A 20334-nucleotide genomic window follows, 5' to 3' on the forward strand; every position below is an offset into this window, starting at 1 on the left:
TTTGTGTCAGCTGCTCAGGGCTTTCCAAAGCGGCATGCATTTTGTCCAGGTTAAAACATTCAGTCCGCTTATAGGGCTAATATATTAGCTTGCTGATACATTTACTAGGATTAGTTTGAATTGTTGCTCATTATTACCCATTGTGCCCTAGACCAAAGGAGGAGTCTCCTCCCTTAGAATTGAGTACAATGAAGGAAAACATCCATGAGGGGCAGAAAGGAGACAAGTTTGAAGCTTAGGGCATCTCTCAGACCCTGTGAGTACCCTAAGGGTACTCACAAAGATCAGCATAAAGGGTCCAGCATAAGACTGCAGTGGTAGGAAAAGAACTTCAAAGCCAATTTCACCCTTTTTATAGCTTTTTATAGCTTTGCCTACAGCTAGACCTAATAGGCAACCTCTTTTTTTTTTTTTAATTTTGAGATGTGGTCTCGCTCTTTCTCTCAAGAAAGAGTGCAGTGGCATGAACACAGCTAACTGCAGCCTCAACCTTCTGGGCTCAAGCAATGCCCCTGCCTAACCCTCCTGAATAGCTGGGACCCCAGGCATATGCCACCACATCTGACTAATTTTTTTTTAATTTTTATTGTGATAAAGTCTTGCCATGTTGCCCAGGCTGGTCTTGAACTCCTGGGCTCAAGCGATCCTCCTTCCTGGGCTTCTCACGTTGTTAGGATTATAGCAACTTTTCAATCTAATCAAAAGATATACTCAGATATAAGTTAACTGCCATGAAACCCTCCACAGGATTTTCAAAGGACTGCTAGTGTTCCATCTGAAGACGGAAAGACACATTCCCTGCAACATTTTCTGCACAGTGAGATTCCCCAAACAAGCTGCCCTGTTGCAAATCACCTTTCAATGCAGCATATTTTTTTTTCACATGTTACGTATTTATTAAGCACACCATTTTTCCTGCATATGGAATTCTATTCTCTCTCAATGTTAATCTTTAATGTACAAGCCATCTTATGATTGGGTTTCTAAGTAAACCATATAATATATTCAATGAGGAACATTTTTCTTATTAAGACTAATTAACAGGTTCTCGATTCCCACAAATGCCTAGGTGCTTTACAGTGATTCTCTTTTCAGTGACAATATTTAGCCAACCAAAATTTAACCCTTGAGAGTCCTTCATTACCACAGTCAATTAAGAAGTGAGTCACTGATGTTACATCTCTGCTAAGAACAGTCTGCAGATGTGCTTTTAAGGAAAGAGGAATTTAAAAATAAATGTATTTGACAAGTTCCTGATCAGATGCCTATATTTACCTCAACCAAATTAGAATGGTGTTTCACAGAAGTTGAAGTTTATCCTGGAAAATTCCTAAGATGTGTTCAGGTTTGACCTCAGAAGTCTTCTTCCATTACTTCGGAAAAACATTTTTACTTCCTTGGGCCATGCTTTTTCTTACAACTCAAAGGGGACTTTTCTTCCTATGGTCTTTTGGCCTCCAACCTCACAGATTGACAACTTATTGTGAAGTACATGTCATTAGAAATAGCTCGGTGTCATGTCTCTGTGAAAGGAGAGCCTCGCTGGCACCAGGCACAGGATTCAGGGGCGACCACCATGCAAATCAGTTCTCTTCTTGGAGCCTCTACTTCCCCTTCTCAAAGCCCAGGTGTTGGACTTGATTATCATTATGGACCTTTTGAGCTTCAAGCGTTGATTGATCCAAATATCACAGAGGGCCCGGTAGCTGGTTCCCTGAGCCCAAAGTCTGTACATTCTGAGGGGGCTCTCAGACACACATTTATATGCACAGCATGTTTTATTACTTCCATTGTTAGTTCTGCCCTATCGAGTGTTCTAAACAAGGAAATCTATGTTATAAAAGGTACAGGATTTGCTGTTCCTATTCAGAATTCAACACAGAGATTGCATATGTGTTCTTCATAGTAAACTAATTTTTAAATGTTTTTGTTAAGGAAATAAGTTGTGCATAAAAATATTAATAATCTCATATGCAAACTGAATCAAGAGATAACTTTAGCAAACTGCTTATTCAATTTTCTTTTATATCTTTTTTATTTTATTCTTTTTAATTTATTTTTATTTTTCGCCATGTTGGCAAGGCTGATCTCAAACTCCTGACCTCAAGTGATCTATCTTCCTTGGCCTCAGAATGCTGGGATTACAGGCGTGAGCCACTGTGTCTGGCCTCAATTTTCAATATTAAGGGAGGAGGTTTCTACCCCAAATCAGATTTAGAAGTTTATATGTGATTTTTGAATCAGGGTTAAGTAGAGATACAGCTGACAGTCTAGGGATTCTGACCTACTCTCAAGGGTTTATAACATGAGTCCAAGGCTTCCCTCATTCTAATTATGTTCCTAGCTACCTACATGGTCAGTGTTAAGAGTCCTGTGGTTAAAAACCCCACCAGTTCCCCAAAAATCATATGGATCTGAGAATGTGAATGATATAAGGAGACGCAGCAAACACTCATTGAGTGCTCACTGTGTAAGCTGCACAATGCTAGTTACTCTACATACATAGTTTTATTTATTGGGAGGAAGTGTTGCATACTGGTATAGATATGGGCTCTGAAATCAGACTGTTCTTGTTTTGCATGTGGCTCACAGACTGGCAATGGTGATTTAGATATGTGAACAACAAGAATAAGAAATTTCTAAAAGGAAACATTGAGTGAGCTGCAAAAAGTAGAAAAAGCAGCAGTGTAAATAATCATGGCCATCTTTTAAAGAAACTAGGGAATTGGGTGAGACCCCAGCTGCACCCCTTCAAGGGAGTTAGGGCCTGTGCAGGTCCTCCAAACAAACAAACAAACAAACAAAAAACAAGAAGAAGAAGAAGAAAGAAAGTAGGAACAGGCAGAAACAAGATGAATAGATTAAAACTGAAAAGGTTCTGGAAGCAATCATGAAAGAAGATGTAACAGCCAGAGTCCCTGTAAGAGCAAGAGAGGGTGGCTTGAGAATGACTCAATGAGCAGGGCTCTAGGGACACATTACCAGGTTAAAAAAGTTAACTAAGTCCCAATTCAATTCAAAGGGGAACACCTAGAGAAATGCACTGAAATAGCCTTGCATGCTCAGGGATAATGACTCACAATAGGCTTCTTCCTGGCCTGAAGATTACAAAAATATGGAAATAAGAGATAAAACACAAAGAGAGGATTGTGGTAGCTCATGCCTATAATCCCAGCACTTTGGGAGGCCGAGGTGGGCAGATCACAAGGTCAGGAGTTCGAAACCAGCCTGGCCAACATGGTGAAACCCCGTCTCTATTTAAAAAAAAAATACAAAACTGAGCCAGGCGTAGTGGTGAGCATCTGTAATCCCAGCTACTCAGGAGGCTGAGGCAGGAGAATTGCTTCAGCCTGAGAGGTGGAGGTAGCAGTGAGCCAAGGTTGTGCCACTGCACTCCAGCCTGGGTGACAGAGCAAGACTCCATCTCAAAAAAAAAAAAAAAAAAAAAAGAGAGAGAGAGAGACTTATAAAAGAAAAGAGAGAGAGAGACTTATAAAAGAAGATGCCAAGAAATGAGCCTGCCTAAGTCAATTTAAAGAAGAAATTGGTGATCTTCTATGCCTGACAATATGGCTTATTACATAAAGAACAAAAACCGTCTGGTACGAAAACCCATAAAATGTTATATAAAATATATCTTAAAATATTGAGACATAGCTGAGTTGGCAGGAATATAAGGACAAGAGAGGCTATAAACAACAGGAAAGCACTATCTAGAGCAACAAGTATGACGCTAGCTTTCACTTGGAGAGCATCTGCTCATTTCTACTGACAGAGAAACTGAGTTTTAATGAGCCCAAGTAGTGCAGGAGACCAATCTGAAATACCCACATAAAGCCAGAACCTCAAAGTGTGGGAAAACTAGGATGGGAGTGAGGGGTGGGAAAACTAGGATGGGAGTGAGGGGTGGGAAAACTAGGATGGGAGTGAGGGGTGGGAAATGAAGGAAACAGCCCTGCATAGGGACCTTGCGTGATTCAGCCTAGACTCTGAGTAGAGAAGTAAATAAGATTAAAATGTCTTTTGTGAGAATTTGTGACTACCTGCTCACTCTGACATGGACATGTGTCTTAAATTCACATTACTTGCGTGACCTTAGAATCTTCAAGCTAAAAACGAATTGAATGTACCATGGGTTGATTTTTATCCCCAATTACCCATCAGAAGCAAACAAATACTCTCTGAAAAATGCACATTAAATCCATGCCTCAAATAATGCCCGTGTATAAAGTCCCAAAGAAGATGAGCTCCTTCCCAATCAAAATCCTCTAAACACATAAGGGAACAGACCACCATGAGTGAGAGGCAGAAGACCGCAGCAACAGATTGGCAAAGTCAGCAGATACTGGATCTATTAGATTCAAATATAAAATAAGTATTTTAAATAAAGAAATGAAAGCATGGTGCAAGAATAAGAGGCAATCGGGTAGAGTAGGCACAAATACAATTTCTGAAAGCAAAACATTGAAAAACTAAAATAAAATTTGTATGTGTAGATTAAACAGCAGATTAGACATAGCCAAAGAAGTAATAGGTGAAGTGGAAGAGAAATCTGAAGAAATGCAGCACAAAGAGACAAAGACATATAAAATATTTTTTAATGTCAAAATACATAGATGATAGAGTAAAAAGGGTTAACATATATTTAATTGTACTTCCAGAAAAATAAAATAAAGGAAATTAGAGATAGGCTATATTTGAAGAGGTAATAGCTAAGAATTTTTTAGAGTTGATTAAAGATGTCTATCTTCACACTCAAGAAGCCTAATTAATCTTAACAAGAATAAATGGAAGTTAATCCTTAAGTAGACACAGGAGCGTGAAGCTGCAGGACATCAAAAAACCAAAGATAAATCGAGGACTATAGGGAGCTGTAGGGTGCAGAGAAGGACGAAGCCAGATTTTTACAAAGAAATAAGTTTTGTTACTAACAGCTAGGCTCTCAAGAACAGAAATGGAAGTTAGATGATGTCAGAATAGTATCTTCAAAGTGTGGAGAGATTTAAAAAAACTATCAGCCTAGAAGTGTGTATCCAGAAAATAGTATGTTTTAGTTACAAGAGTGAAATATATTTTCATAAAACAGAACAGAAAATTTAATATTAACAGACCTTTACTAAAGAAACATAAAATATGTTGAACTCCAAGTAGAATGATTCTATAAAAAAGGTAGAAGATGCAAGAAGGCATTCAGTGGGTGCAGGGATGAGAGAAGATTACTGTGTAGGTAATCTAAGCAAAGAGTAATGGCATTAAAACAATTTTAAAAAGTCTAATTTAGGGGGAGTTAGAATTTAAGATAGATATAAATTCCTCCAAAAATAATAGCACATTAATCTGGACAGAATGATCAGACTTAAAAGGAGTTATGATGTGGGAATTATCTGGGAGGTGGGCAAATATTCTGATTTAGACCTTAGGTTAAATATGCACATTAAGATTTCTAAGACAATCTCTAAAAGAATACAAATAGAGTATATAACTTCCCAACTAGCAGCAAGAAAAATGGAATGAAGGATATATTAATCAATCAAAGGGATGACAAGAAGAGCAGAAAACAAAAGCTGAAGAGAGTGGGCAAATATAAAACATAAATTATATAGTAGAGATAGATATAAATATATTGAAAATAACAATGATTGTAAAGAAACTATAATCACAATTAAAACATGAGAGCAATTAGGCTCTTTCTACATCTACAATAACAATAATAATACTCCTAAAACCTAAGGATTCAAAAAGATTAAAAGGTAAAAATATGATTAAAAAAAGATAGCTGGTACAATTATTTAAGTATCAGGAATAAATAGAAGCTGTCAAGTACAACACAGCTAGTCACGGTGGCTCATGCCTGTAATTCCAATACTTTGCGGGGCTGTGGCAGGAAGATTGCTTGAGCCCAGAAGCTTGAGCCCAGAAGATTGATACCAGCATGGACAACACAATGCTCATCTCTACAAAAAAAAAAAAAAAAAAGTTTAAAATTAGCCAGGAATGCTGATGCATGCCTGTAGTCCTAGCTACTCTGGAAGCTGAGGTGGGAGGATCACTTAAGCTTGGGAGGTTGAGGATGCAGTGAACTGTGATTGGACTACTGCACTACAGCGTGGGTGACAGAGTGAGACCCTGTCTCAAGAAAAAACATAAAAAAAAAAGTACAGCACATTGTCAGTGATAGAAGGTAATTACAATTAAAAATAAATAAATCACCAGGAAAATATAACAGTTCTAAACTTATAGGCATTTAATAATATACCAACAAAATATAAAAGGCAAAGATTTTCAGAAATATAAGGAGAAATTGACAGATTTTAACACAGCTCTCAGTAAGTAATAGATTAAGTAGACAAAAATGAGGAAGTATATAGAATATTTGAAAAATGCATTTTTTAAGCTTTATCTAACAATGGACATATGGGGAACATTGCACTCGACTCCACAATACATGTTATTCTAGAGTAATGCATGGATCATTTATGACAACAGACCAAATTCTGGACCCTAAACCAAGTCTCAATATATTTCAGAGTTGGTTTCACATAGATACATTTCTTTGACTACAACATTCTGAAGTTATAAATTAATTAAAAAATATATAACTTAATAAGCATTGGTCAGTTAAAAGGCATAATTCTCAACACAAATAAACAGAAATCATGAATCGAAGTATAGAGCATAATGTAAATTGAAAAATAATTTGGGTGAAATACAATAAAAACATGATATATTATTACTTATGAGGTATAGCTAAAACAGTGTTTAGAAGAAAATAATGTTTAAAAATAATATATTAGAAAAAGAAGAAAGACTCAAAGTTAGTGAGTTTGGTATCAAATTAGGAAGTTAAAATAGAAAATAATAAGCCCAAAGAAAATAGAAAAAAATGAGATTATAATTATGAGAGCAGAAATAAGTAAAATGGAAAGACACAATACAAAAGATTAACAAAAATTTTTTTCTTTGAAAATAATAACAAATTGATAAATACCTAACAAAGATGATCAAAAATTTAAGAGGAAAGCACAAATTTTAAAAAGAAATAAAAAGGGGCATTAATATATTTGCTGAAGAAAAGATATTACTAATAACTTTGTGCCTAAAAATTTGAAAACTTGGTTGAATTGGACAAAGTTCTGGAAAAATACATATTACAAAAGCTGATTCAAAACGAAATAGATACCACTTTATACTCAGCAGGATGGCTAAGACCAAAAAGATAGACACTAACAAGTGTTGAGAAGGATGTGAACACATTGGAACCATCAAATATTAATGCTGGGAGTGTCACCTGGTGCAGCCGTTTTGGAAAACAGTTTGAAACACAGTTCCTCAAAAAGCTAAACACAGAGGCACCACATGAGCCAGCAATCCCATTCCTAGATATATGCCCAAGATATTTGAACACATACATTTCAGAAAAAATTGTACATTAAAGTGCATTATTCATAACAGCCAAAAATAGAAAAAACCAAGCATCTGTGGATTGATGAGTGAATGAATCAAACATAGTATAGCCATGCAACAAAATATTACTTAGCCTTAGAAAGGAATGGAGTACTGATAAATGCTACATGGATAAACCAGGAAACCATCAGGCTAAGTGAAAGAAACCAGACACAAAATATCAAACGTTATATTATTCCATTTATATGAATGGTCTAGAATAGGAAAATCCAAGACACAGAAGGTAGATAAGTGGTTGCAATGGGCTAGAGAGAAAGAGACATGGGGAGTGACTGCTAATAGAAATGTGGTTTTTTTGCGGGGGTTGATGAAAATGTTGTGGAATTAGATGGAGGAATGGTTGGACAACACTGAATTGTACACTTTAAATAGGTGAATTTAATGGTAAAGAAAATATATCTCAATTAAAAAGGGGAATAGAAAGCCTAAATGTTCCATAATCACAAGAACATTAATCACTACATTCAAATCTTTCTTAAAAAAATCAGTCTCATTTGGTTTTACAAGTGAATTCTATAATCTTTAACAAATTCTTTATAGGTAAGAAAGTGAATACTACACAACTAATTTATCATGCTAGAATAACACTGATATATAAAACAGCAAAGGAATTCTAAGAAATAAAAATTACAGGACATGTTTCCTGTGAACATGGACACAGAAATTATAAATAAATATTAATAAACTGAATACTGCAATGTACAATAAGAGCCAAAGGCCAGTATCAGGTTAATACATTTTTATATATAATACATTATTATATGAAATACATTTTTATATATAATAGTATATATACACTATATAATATAATATATATTATATAGTAATATATATTATTATATAATATGCCACATTAACAAATTAATGGAGGTACATCTCAATAGATGCAGAAAAGCTTCTGATAAAATTCAACAACCATGAGTGATTTTTTTTAATAACACAGCAAAGGTCCTGTTCAATGATTGAGGTTGTTTAAAAAATCCTTAAGAGCAGGAGACATAGGGATTAGGAAGAAAGGAACAATACTATTCGTTTGTTTGTAGATTTATAATCAGTTACATTAAAAAAAAAAAAAAAACAAGGCCAGGAGCCGTGGCTCACACCTGTAAGCCCAGCACTTTGGGAGGCCGAGGCAGACAGATCAGGAGATCGAGACCATCCTGGCCAACAAGGTGAAACCCTGTCTCTACTAAAATACAAAAAAAAGCCGGGCATGGTGGCCTGTGCCTGTAGTCCCAGCTACTTGGGAGACTGAGGCAGGGGAATCACTTGAACCTGGGAGGTGGAGGTTTCAGTGAGCCGAGATTGTGCCACTGCACTCTAGCCTGGTGACAGAATGAGACTCCATCTCAAAAAAAAAAAAGAAAAGAAAAAGAAAAAATCAAAATGGGCCAGGCACAGGGGCTCACGCCTGTAATTCCAACACTTTGGGAAGCCGAGGAGGACAGATCACTTGAGCTCACGAATTTGAGACTAGCTTGGCCAACACGGCAAAACCCTGTCTCTACCAAAAATATGAAAATTAGCCAGGCATAATGGCACGCACCTGTAGTCCCAGCTACTTGGGAGGCTGAGGCACAAGAATCTCCTGAATCTGGGAGGTGGAGGTTGCAGCGAGCTGAGATGGCACCACTGTACTCCAGCCTGGGCAACAGAGCCAGACTGTCTCCAAAAAAAAAAAAGGGAGACTCCTGCCTCATAATACAAAATAAAAGTAATTTCAGATGAATGAAGAAATAAAATATGAAAAGCAAAATGTTAAAACCATTAAGAGAAAGTATATGAAGCGAACACAGGATATGGATTAATTTCTCTTAAAATTACAGAAAATGAAAACCGTACAGAGAGTTATTAATAAATTCAACTACATTAAAAATGAGTACTTTTTCTTTCATCAAAAGACTTCACAAAATGGGAAAGAGAAGTAGATAAACAGTAGATATTTCCAGGAAATATAATTGGCAAAGGATTAGTATCCAGAATATGTAAAGAACTTTTAATAATCAATTAGAAAGGTGAATGATTTGGGCATTTCACAGAAGAGGAAATACAAATTACTAATAAACTTTGCAAAAATGTGCTCAAACATTTTAGCAATCATGGGAATGTACATCAAAATCATTTTCAGCAAGTTGAAAATTTAAAAGTTATACAATGCCGAGTGTTGGTTAATATGAGTAGTGACAGGAAGTCTTGCGTTCTGCTAATGGGAATGTAAGTTACTTTATGTATTTTATGTACTACCACGTTAGAAAATAATTTGGCATCATCTATTAAAGTTTAGTAGGCACAGCCCCAAAACTCAGCAATTCTACTTCTACGCATATGCACTAGAGAATTCTTACACACATATCACTATATAAGTACAAGATGATTCATAGCAGCATTATCTGTAATTACGGCAAAACAACCTAGATGTCCATTGATTCTAAAAAGGAAAAATAAAAATTGTGATATAGTTATATCATGAAATCCTATACTGCCATGAAAATGAATAAACCACAGCTATATTAACATGTACAAATTTTGTTGTTGTTTTTTTTTTCTTTTTTTTTTTGAGACAGAGTCTACCTCTGTCGCCCAGGCTGGTGTGCAGTGGTGCGATCTCGGCTCACTGCAAGCTCCGCCTCCTGGGTTCATGCCATTCTCTTGCCTCAGCCTTCCAAGTAACTGGGACTACACGCACTGGCCACCACACCTGGCTAATTTTTTGTATTTTTAGTAGAGACGGGGTTTCACTGTGTTAGCCAGGATGGTCTCGATCTCCTGACCTCATGATCCACCCGCCTCAGCCTCCCAAAGTGCGGGGATTAGAGGCGTGAGCCACTGTGCCCGGCCACATGTATGAATATTTAAAACACAATGTTGGGTGGGAGAGGCGAATCACAGAAGGGCACTATACTTTGATTATTTTATATGTATTTAATTTTATATAAAGTGACTATATGAATATGTCTGCCCCATTAATATGAGAGCTTTCCTGAACTAAGGAAAACTTGCAAAATATTTTCTCTGTAAGAGAAAAGCTCCTGAAAATCAGAGTTTAAACTTTCTGGCCTGAAATTATGTCTGCTAGAGTAAGTTTTTAGACCATGAACAGATAAAAGTGGTTTCTCAGAGAATGTGCTGATTGGGCACTATTGCCCCTAGTCAAATCAGAAGATACAATCTGTCCCTCTTCCACCACACACAAAAAGCCTTTAAGAGAATGAGAAAAACAATTGTAAGAGTAATGTTTACACAGTAAGAGTAGCAACAAGGTTATTTCAGACATTGTTATTCATGTACACAGGTGTTCAATACCGAGCCTTGCTAAATAGGCTGCCATGCTGTCAGCAATGCTAGCTGCATAAGCCAAATCTCCTAACAGAAAAGGCCTCAGACTGCATACTTCTGAGAATCTTCCAAAGAAAAATCTCCTTGTGCTGTCTGGAGCTCTGAGCCATTTCTGTGTGAAGGGCTGATTGATGGAGTGAGCTAATGAGAGATTACTGTTCCCAACCTGCAGCTTCTGTGCTGCTGCACTTTGTCCTCCTGCCTCACTCCACTCCGATACTTGGCTCAGCCCCTACCCTGAAACTATAGCTTTATTCCCAGGAAGGCAGAAAAAAGCTGTGCTGAAAGTTCAACTCAACCATCACGTGGAGGTACCTGGCCCAGTGCAAACTAACCTTGGAGCTTTTATCCACATGTTACAATGTGCATAACAGGGGCTCAACCTCAGCAGGCACAGCCATTCTGCCAGGGTTTTGGCACTGGGAGGTGAATCAAAAACTTTAACTGACCGATTTCTTTTTTTTTCTTTTTTCTTTTTTTTTTTTTTGAGATGGAATCTCACTTTGTTGCCCAAGCTGAAGTGCAGTGGCACAATCTCAGCTCACTGCGACCTCAATCTCCAGGGCTCAAGCAATTCTCCTGCCTAAGCCTCCCAAGTAGCTGGGATTACAGGTGCGCACCACCAGGCCTGGCCAATTTTTTTGTTGTCGTATTTTTGTAGAGACGAGGTTTCACCATGTTGCCCAGGCTGGTCTTGAACTCCTGAACTCAGGAGATCTGCCCACCTCAGCCTCCCAAAATGCTGGGATTACAGGCATGAGGCTAACTGACCAATTTCAAGAGGGGATCAGTAGTAGTTCCATTGTGACCAACTTGCCCAATAAAGTTTAGGAGACAGTGGCTTTATGTTTTCACCATCAACTACCTACTCAATGACAAGCAAAACTTTTGCCAGGCAGTATCTTCTGAAAGAGATTCCTGCAATTATCCAAGGAAATAGCCACTTAGGTCAATGGACGTTTGCAGAGTGAAAGACAGTGAGTCTCCAAAGAGCAAACTCTTAACAAAAAGCAATGGCGCCTGCCCCAACTGTATGTTTATTGTCAAAAACCTCAATCCCTCTTTTTGGAAAAATTGGATAGGGAAAAATTCATTAACCCCAGAGAAGTAACTTAGTCCTATCTTTCACCTGATTTTTTTTTGAAATGATGGTATAGCCTACCTGATTGGGGGAAAAAAAAAAAAGCAGAGGTTAGGAGTGAGGAATGAAGCAACTAATAGTAAAAATACACAGATCTAGAAGATGAACCAGTGATCTGGACAGCACCTTTATGATTTGCCAGCCAAGAAACAATCAAAGCTAACTCTAGGAATGTGCTGATAATTAAAAGGTAGGCGAGCATGAAAGAATATTAGAAACCTTTCCATGTGGCAAGACTGAAAAGAGGATATGACTTCTTAATAAATTAGATAGAAAGTGAGAGCCAAATCCGTGCATCATTCCAAAGTTGAGATCACAGAAAGTAGATGGACCCTAGGGTTCTTGTTATGGCCTGAGAGGGGAGAAAGGGAAGATAACACACACAGACTAGCTTTTCAAAAAGTTTGGCCAAGAAAGAAAGGAAAGACCCCACATAATAACAGGGGTGGAAGTAAAGTTTCCATTCAATAAGTGTTTTGATTCTTTTACACTGTTTTGTACAGCTATGTTAGTGTCACTATCTACAATTATCATTATTCTTTCATTAAAAGTTTGTGGAGTACCACGAAATGATATCTGTCCACTACTATATAATAGACAGCCCTGTAGTCCTCCCTTCACAGAAAAGAAACCGCTAATCACCAGCAGTTCTGTTAAAGATTGCAATAAAATTCAGGCAAGACATTTTTTCTTGAGAACTTCATTTTTAGAATACTGTATTTTCTAACCTGTAGAATTTTAAGGGACAGCCCATAAATTCCTTTTCTTTCTAGCTGAAGAATTAAGAGTCTGAGACTGGGGAATTTGAGACTTCTTTAAGTCAGTTTTGATGCTTGGTTTATTAAACTATTCGTTTTAAAGGAAGGTAACATTAACCTCTCACAGTAAATTGTGTCTGTCAAATACTTTGATATGATGTCAGTTGGCGAGTGAATGACACTGAGCCCCCACCCTCACTCCTGAGATTGAGTCAGCCCTACTTACAAAGCTTGCTGGCAAGCAAACTGCCTGTCAAGTTTGCTAAAAAGAACAGCAAAAGTGGGAACAGCCAAGCTTGTACAATTTTGCAGTTTCTTTCTTTCTTTGGTATATTTTTAGGTTGCCAGGAATCGATTTCCTCTTCTATGCTTTATAAGTTTCTATTCATAAGCCTGACAATTTATTAAACTTCATTTTATTCATATAAAATAGTCACTGCTCTGGAAAAGAGTGACTCAATAAAGCGCTCTTCTTCCCATACACCTGGACTTCTAGCCAGAGAACAAGATGCGGTGTGCACAAGTACCAATCAATGAAATGAAAAACACTTTATGAAAAACAAAGCTTAGTCTTGAAAATCTGAACATTTCTTTTATAAGTCACTGATTGAAGGGATTTTTGCAATCAAAATGAATCCAGGCAAACTCATGCTACTGGATTTTGATTAATTAAGCCAAAATCTGCACATCTGCGTAATGTCTAGCTCATAAGTGAGATGGTTCTAATCAGTGAGGAAAATGTGGTTTGGGGAAGAGGCTGCAGGTGGAGTTTTCTAACTAGCACATTTTATTTGTTTTTCTCTTAGTGGGTTTCTACTCTTTAGTAAGATTATTATAATCCTTGGTTTTCTGGTTTCCTGCCCACTATTTATCTCTCCCACTAAAGATCTCCCACATGCCCTACATAACAATAATCAACTAAAATGCAGTCGTCAACCTGGTTGGCTGAAGCTTTGCTTCATAGAACAGGGATGAAGCTAGAAACCACATTTTGTGCATTATGTCTATTCCTAGCTTCGTAAAGAACCGTGGTGAACCAGTCAAGACAGCCATGTATACAAATAAAGAAAATTACTACGAATAAAGAAAAATACAGAGTGTTAGTGGAAAGATAAGCAACTCCCTGTAGCTATGTGATTGAGGCCTTACATATCTAAAAGAGCGTTTTGCATTGAACTCTTCCAGTAGCCCTAAAATCCAATGTTATGACTTATTATATAAATAGTAAATGACTTGAACTTTTAGTCATAGTGGTATTAAGAGATTAGCAAATCCTCTCAGGTTAAAAAAAAACATATAAAGTTGGACAAAATTGTCGAAAATTGACCAAAGGTGATAACAAATTGAGATATTTTTTCTTGATTTATTTATTTATTTATTTATTTTATTTTGCATTCGTTCTCTCTTTATATAGACTCTGGTTCTAGAAACAATTCGCCTGCGGCCAGCTGGCTGAACTATTTACAGGCCCATTGCAGGCTGTACGTTAGCCACCTCCCCACACGGTGCTCAGCTGTGACGCCAAAATAAGTTAGGGCTGGCCGGGCGGGGCGAGGCAGGGACTAGGGCTGTACACACGTGCTGGGGGCTCGGGGCCTCAATACTGCCGAGGGCCGGGCCGGGGCCCGTAAACATGGCCAGGGCGGCCCTGCCCACCCCTAGTGGTCGGTAACGACTGGCAGCAGAGCAGCCAGGCAAGGCCGGGAGGCTCAGGCGTCCCACAGGCAGCTCTGGATCCGGTCCACCCACTGCTGGGCTGAGGGCACGTCCTGGGCACAAAAGTCGTAAACGTGACGCGTTGTCTTCACGTCAAAGAAGGCCTTCTCATCCACGTTCTTAGGGGCGCCCATGGTGGGCATGCCAGGTGCCACAGCCTCCACTTCCACCAGGTCAATGACACCCTTGCAATCAGTGTCCACACGGTGGTCGTAAGAGCTTAGCTGGTGCTTGGTCTTGTCTAACATGAACCAGCGGGCCTTCCAAGGCTTCATGAAGGAAGGCCCCTTTCTTGTACAGAGTGCCCTGGTAGGACCTGTTCTCACTCTCAGCTGTCTGGAACTGGCTACACAGGGTGCTGTTGCTGTGGCGGGCAGCCTGGCGGGAGCCAGATGCGGTCGAGCCACTACTCTGGTCACTCTCCAGGCTGAGGCTCAAGGTGGAGCCCACGGGTTCCTCCTGCAGGTACACACCCAGCTAGCAGCGGTGGTGAGGTGCGGTGGACACTAGGAGGGAGCTAGGGGTGCCACGTCCATCTGGCCGGGCTTCAAGGTGCTGTGCAGCCTTCACCCGGTCTCAGGTGTCTTTCCAGCGCTTAGCAGGTCGGCCCAGCTCTGTCTTCAGCCTCTGCAAGCGTGAGATGGCGTCAGGCTGGGCTCGGGGGCAGCTGTGGTAGCAGGGCCACACCACACAGCATCTGCTTTGGGGAGGGCCTCCGTCAAACTGTTCTTCCTCTGGGGCTCAGGGGGCCCCTGAGCCAGTTCCCGGTAACAGGGAGGGCCCTCGGCCAGCATCTCCTCAGTGCAGAAGTCCTACACTTTCAGGTTGGACACGTTGCTGTAGGGCCACAGGACCTCAGTATCCTCGGGTGCATTCATGTAGTTGTGGAACATGGCTGTCCTCTTGCTCATCAGGTCCACACAGAGACCTGCAAGGCAGCTGGCTCCTGCGCTGCCCCTTCTCCTCGTACAGCAGCCCCAGCTCAATGTGCTCATAGTCAGAGTCCAGCAGGAAGGTCTGGAAACAGCGGGACACGTGGTGGTAGCCGAGGAACTTGAGGTAGAGCTGGCTGAACTCAAACTCCACGGGGAACTGCAGGTGGACCTGGTGTAGGCAGTCCAGGAACTACAGGAAGATGGTGTGAAGCCACTGCTCTGTCCAGCCAGAATGTGGGCTCCCCGGTGGCTGAAGCGATGACTGAAGGACAGCCACTCCTTCTCCACCAGCAGATAGAACCCCTCCAGCGTGCAGTAGAAGGGGTCTGAGAACAGCTGCACCAAGGATACCACCTGGGTGGTGATATCCCAGCCGTCCTCCAGGCCCATCAGCACGGAGGAACTTGAGTCCAGGAGCTCCCCCCTCCCAGCACCGACACCTGCAGCAGCTTGTGGATCTGAATCAGCCACTCCGAGTCCTCCAGCAAGTGCAGGAACGAGGCTAGGCTGGGCTCAGCAGTGGGGCAGCCCGGGAAACATGCCTTCAGCAGCTTCTTGAAGCTAGCCTTCACCTGCCGCGCCTGGAATACCTTAATGGGCACCAGCTCTCACTGCTGCAGAGGGTCCGGCCGCACATTCTTGAGCTGGCCTTTGTCCCCGAGGATGTAGAGGGCTGCTCGCTGTGGCCACAGGAAGCCCGGGTCAGGGGGCGGGGGCACCCTTTGGCCTGGGGTGGGGCCAGCGCCTCTCTGCCAGCTAGCTGGGAGCTCACATTGGCACCAAGCCCACTGCTGCGCCCACAAGTCCAGACACTGCCCCCACTTACCTCGGGGTGCAGTCAGTCTGGATGCCGCCACCATGGGGTTGGACAGAGTGGTGACCCTGGCTCTGGGGCTGCGAATGTGACTGCCCATGTGGGCTGAGGAGAAGCCGCTAAGTGTGTTGCGTCCGGACGAACTGGAGTAGCGGGGCATGGAGCTGACCACAGCCTGCAGGTATTTCTCCTGCTCCAGGCTACTCGAGTCTGCCTGGAACTGGCCTGGAGAAGGTGTGTTCTGGACCTTAAAGAGTCCGACGACACCTATGCCGTACAGGCCCCCAGAACGCAGCAGTACTGCCTTGGACCGCCGGCTGCGCCAGCAGACAACGGTGAAGCGGTTCTGGCGGTAGCAGTGGGACACGCGCCGCAGGTCGTTGTCCTGGACACTCTAGGACACGATCAGCAGCCCCGGGAACCTGCGGTAGATGGCATACATGAGGTTGACCGAAGAAATGCGGAAGGATTCAGACTTGGCCCAGCTCAGGCGGCTGCTCAGGGTGCCCAGGCCAGGGCACTGGTAGTCGCGGCAGCAAGCCCTTTCCACCAGAAGGCTGCTCATAGTCATGCGGTCCGAGGGCTTCAAGGCTGAGGACGGGGTCAGCGTGCTGGGCTCCAGCTCCTCTGACACTGAGATCTCGTCCTCCTGGTCTTCAGGGGGCGGCTGGCCCCAGTGCTCCTAGCTGAGGGGGGGTTGTACTTCTTGCCAGTGACATGCTGCCGCCCAGTGGTCTTCTTGACCTTCTTAACCAGGTTCCAGGACAGGGTTCTGAGGGAAGGACCCTTGTTCTTGGTGACTCGGGGTGGCCAGCCGGGTGTGTACGTAGAGCCCAGGGTGAAGGAGAAGGTGGCCCTGACATCCGGCGTGTACCGCAGCTTATGCAGCTGCTTGCGGAAGAGCTCGGCATTGTCAGACCCCACCTCCTCATCAAAGGCCATTTTCAGCAGCTGGAATGTGCAGGAGTGCAGCTGCAGCCCTTCCTGCGATAGCTGATCCACAGGGGTCTGGATGCTGATGCATTTCTCCTTGGTCAGCACGGCCACCTGGAAGGAGCGGAACACCACCTTCTCCCCCACCAGGGGGTCTGTGAGCATCCCCATGAAGATGACCCGGTACGTAATGAGGAAGACAGCGCCCTCAGCTGGGAGCAGTGCTGGCCACCCCGCGCTGCCCGCCCCTGCACCCTCCTCACGCCCATCCGGTGGCAGGTAGACGTGCAGGCCGTCCAGCACACATTCCTCACCAGATAGCAGCAGCAGCCTCAATAGCTTGGGTTTCTGGATGGGCATCAGCCTCCGGTTCTCCCGCTGCACGGCCTCCAGGGTCTCAATGTGCATCTGGACGATGTCTGGCACCATGACATGCAGCCCCTTGAGGTGGTCACTGGTGACCCCACTCTCTGTGCAGACCTTGTCCACAAAGCGGTTGATGAAGCGGACCACAGCCCCAGCTACATTGCAGGTCTCTCTGTCCTCAAAGCCACTCCCTGTGTCATAGCTCTCAGCCACACTGCCAGCCATGCTGTTGGGGACCAGGCTGTTGCTGGCGCTCTCCAGGTCACCCAGCCTGGGCACTCCTGAAGCAGGTGGCTCTTGCTGCTGTCCAGGGGCAGCAGGAGGTAGCTCACGCAGTTGGCATAGTGGATGGCCTGGCTGAACACTGTGCTCTCCTCCTTCTGCATCAGCTCCTGCTGCTTCTCACCACTCAGGGATGGCCACAGGCACTGCTGCTCAGAAGCCACGTCTAGGGCAGAGCACTCTTTCATCCTCCTGGGAAGGTGCCTCCCCAACCTCCTGGGCTGGGGCCTGGTCCTCGGTGGGCTCCAGGTAAAGGGCCCAAATATGAGTCTGCATGTCCCAGTAGAACATGGCCTCCCAGAATTGTGGCATGCTCCACACCACCTGCTCCTGCACACAGCTGTAAGAGAACTACCTCACCCCCGGGCTCAGCTTCCAGTAAGGCTGTGACCAGAGGCAGCAGAGCAGCCGAGATGCCATGCTTGTCCAGAGAAGTGCAGTCCTGCAGGCAGCAGTTCATCATACTGATGACAAAGTCAAACTGCTGGTGGTCCAGGATCACCCAGTTCTGTTGCACATGCAGGTACAGTTCCTGGGTGAGGCAGTGGCGGGCAGCTCACCCCTTCAGGGCCCTCAGCACGGCTGGGAGCAGCTTCTTGGCCTCAAGCATCTTCCCCTCAAACACGTGGGAGATGCAGTTGCCCACGTCCTCCAGCTGTCCTGGGCTGTTGACCTGCAGCCCGCTGCACCCCTCCAGTATGGCAGTCATGCGGGGCCCTGAGGGCCCTGTGGTCCTCCTCACAGCCTTCACGGCTAGGGGTGCATCTTGCATCTTGGCCTCAGCCTAGTCCACGATCCACTGCACGGCGCCCTCATGCAGCCAGGGGAAGGGTCGGGGGGCCCATCTCAGGTGGCTGCTGTCACCCGGCCTCTGCACCTTGTGCATCGCCAAGTCTGAGTACAGGTTCTCGTTCTTGTAGAGCTGCTCTGCTAGTTCTTGGATGTGATGCAGGACACGTTGGGGGTGGTTCTCATCCGCCCGCCTCTGTGCCACCTCGTGGGCCACCAGCTCATCAAACAGGTCCGTGGGTCGGTACGGGACCCCATGTTCCAACACAAAGAGAGCAAAGGCCATGCCCTCCAGCACCTTCATCAGGAAATCGTCCTCCACCAGCCCACGCTGGCCCAGGAAGGCTGCCTTATGGAAGCGGATGACAGGCTCCTAGTGAATGTGCACAACGTGCAGGCACCAGAGATAGCCCTGCAGCAGCTGATCAAAGAGCCGCAGGAAAATGGCGCGCAGCTCTTTGTCCTGCATCTTCAGGGAGGAGGGGGACGTCGTGGGTGGAGGGAAAGCGAGGTCAACCAACTCCAGCTCCAGGTCCAGGACCATGCTTAGAACACTGTGCGTCTGACTCTGCAGTGGCTCTAGCAAGGGCGGAATGTGCACACACTCAGGGATGGTCACCTCCCTCCATCCAGATCAGTAACAATCACATCTAGCAGCTCCTGTGTCTGTGCCTGGAAGGCTGCGTTGACCCCGATGATGCAGGGCGTGGGTGTGCTGAGGACCTCCAGCAGCTGGGCTGGCAGGATGGTCACATAGGCGAAGCTGTATCTGAGAGGAAACAGCAATGCCAGGAGGCCCCTGCAGGCATCGGCGAACTGCTGGTAGCTCCGGGAGAGGAAGAGAATCTCGTGCTCCATGAGGGCGGCACAGAACAAAGACAACACGTTGGTGATGCCCAGCTGGCAGAAGAGCAGGGCCACGCTGCAGCTGCTGATGGGCAGGGAGTCGGCCAGTGGAGTCTGGATGACCTGCCGGTCACCAGCCCCCAAAGAAATCGTCCTCTGCTAGCCCCCAGCCAGGGGCACGGTGCACGTCAGCAGGTTCCCAATTACGTTCCCTGGGAACACATTCAGGCCCTCCACGTGGATGGCATAGATGAGGCCGAGGCTGTTCCTGAACACCTCCGCATGGTCAAGTCGCGACACAGGTACCAGCGTCTTTGGGGCAAACATCTGGGCAGATGGGGCAGGCGCTGTGGGCGACAGGTGCGTCTGGCCTCCCTCATCCTCCTCTTCCTCCCTCTCTGTGGCATCCTTAGCGCGCGTCGTTTCCTGCTCCCAGAAGTTCAAGCAGCACAGTAGTGGGGCTCGGAGTTGATGTCGGTGAGGACAGCAACAAAGAAGGTCGGTGGATTCTTCTCGGGACACAGCTGCCACCCGCTGGACTGGCAAAACTGCTGGGGAAATGGGTTGGCCTCCCACTTCTTCTCCGGGAATGACTACAGAATCTGGCCCTGACTTTTCCCACTCCCGCGCGGGTGCGGCCTGAACCCCACCAGCAGGAAGTAGTCTGTGATCCGCGCCATGGGGAGGGAGGCTGGGCGGGCTCCGAGACTCAGGGGCTCGAGGGCTGCGCGCTCATGGCCCGGGCCTGGCCCTGGACCGCGCACCCCGGACACCCCGGGTTCGCTCCGCGGCGGCTGCGGCGGCGGCCCGGGCTCCAGACACCATCTTCTCAGCCAGCCCGGCCCGCCTGGCTATTCTTGAAAATGTTATAGAGCTTCAGGTAAAGGCAGCAGGAATCTGTGGCCCTCTTGGCAAAGACTACCTCCATCCTTCCTCCCCCTCAGTCAGTAAGAA

General features: G+C 44.3%; 1 protein-coding gene and 1 pseudogene across 1 annotated transcript in view; one reads left to right on the plus strand and one right to left on the minus strand.

Moving 5' to 3' along the window:
* XKR4 (XK related 4) overlaps nt 1–20334 on the plus strand; it is a 412195-nt gene that overhangs the window by 326910 nt on the left and 64951 nt on the right. The window lies entirely within an intron of this gene.
* LOC100445585 (myotubularin-related protein 5-like) lies at nt 14333–20060 on the minus strand (annotated as a pseudogene).

This window comes from Pongo abelii, chromosome 7, assembly GCF_028885655.2.
Source record: "Pongo abelii isolate AG06213 chromosome 7, NHGRI_mPonAbe1-v2.0_pri, whole genome shotgun sequence".
Lineage (NCBI taxonomy): Eukaryota > Metazoa > Chordata > Mammalia > Primates > Hominidae > Pongo > Pongo abelii.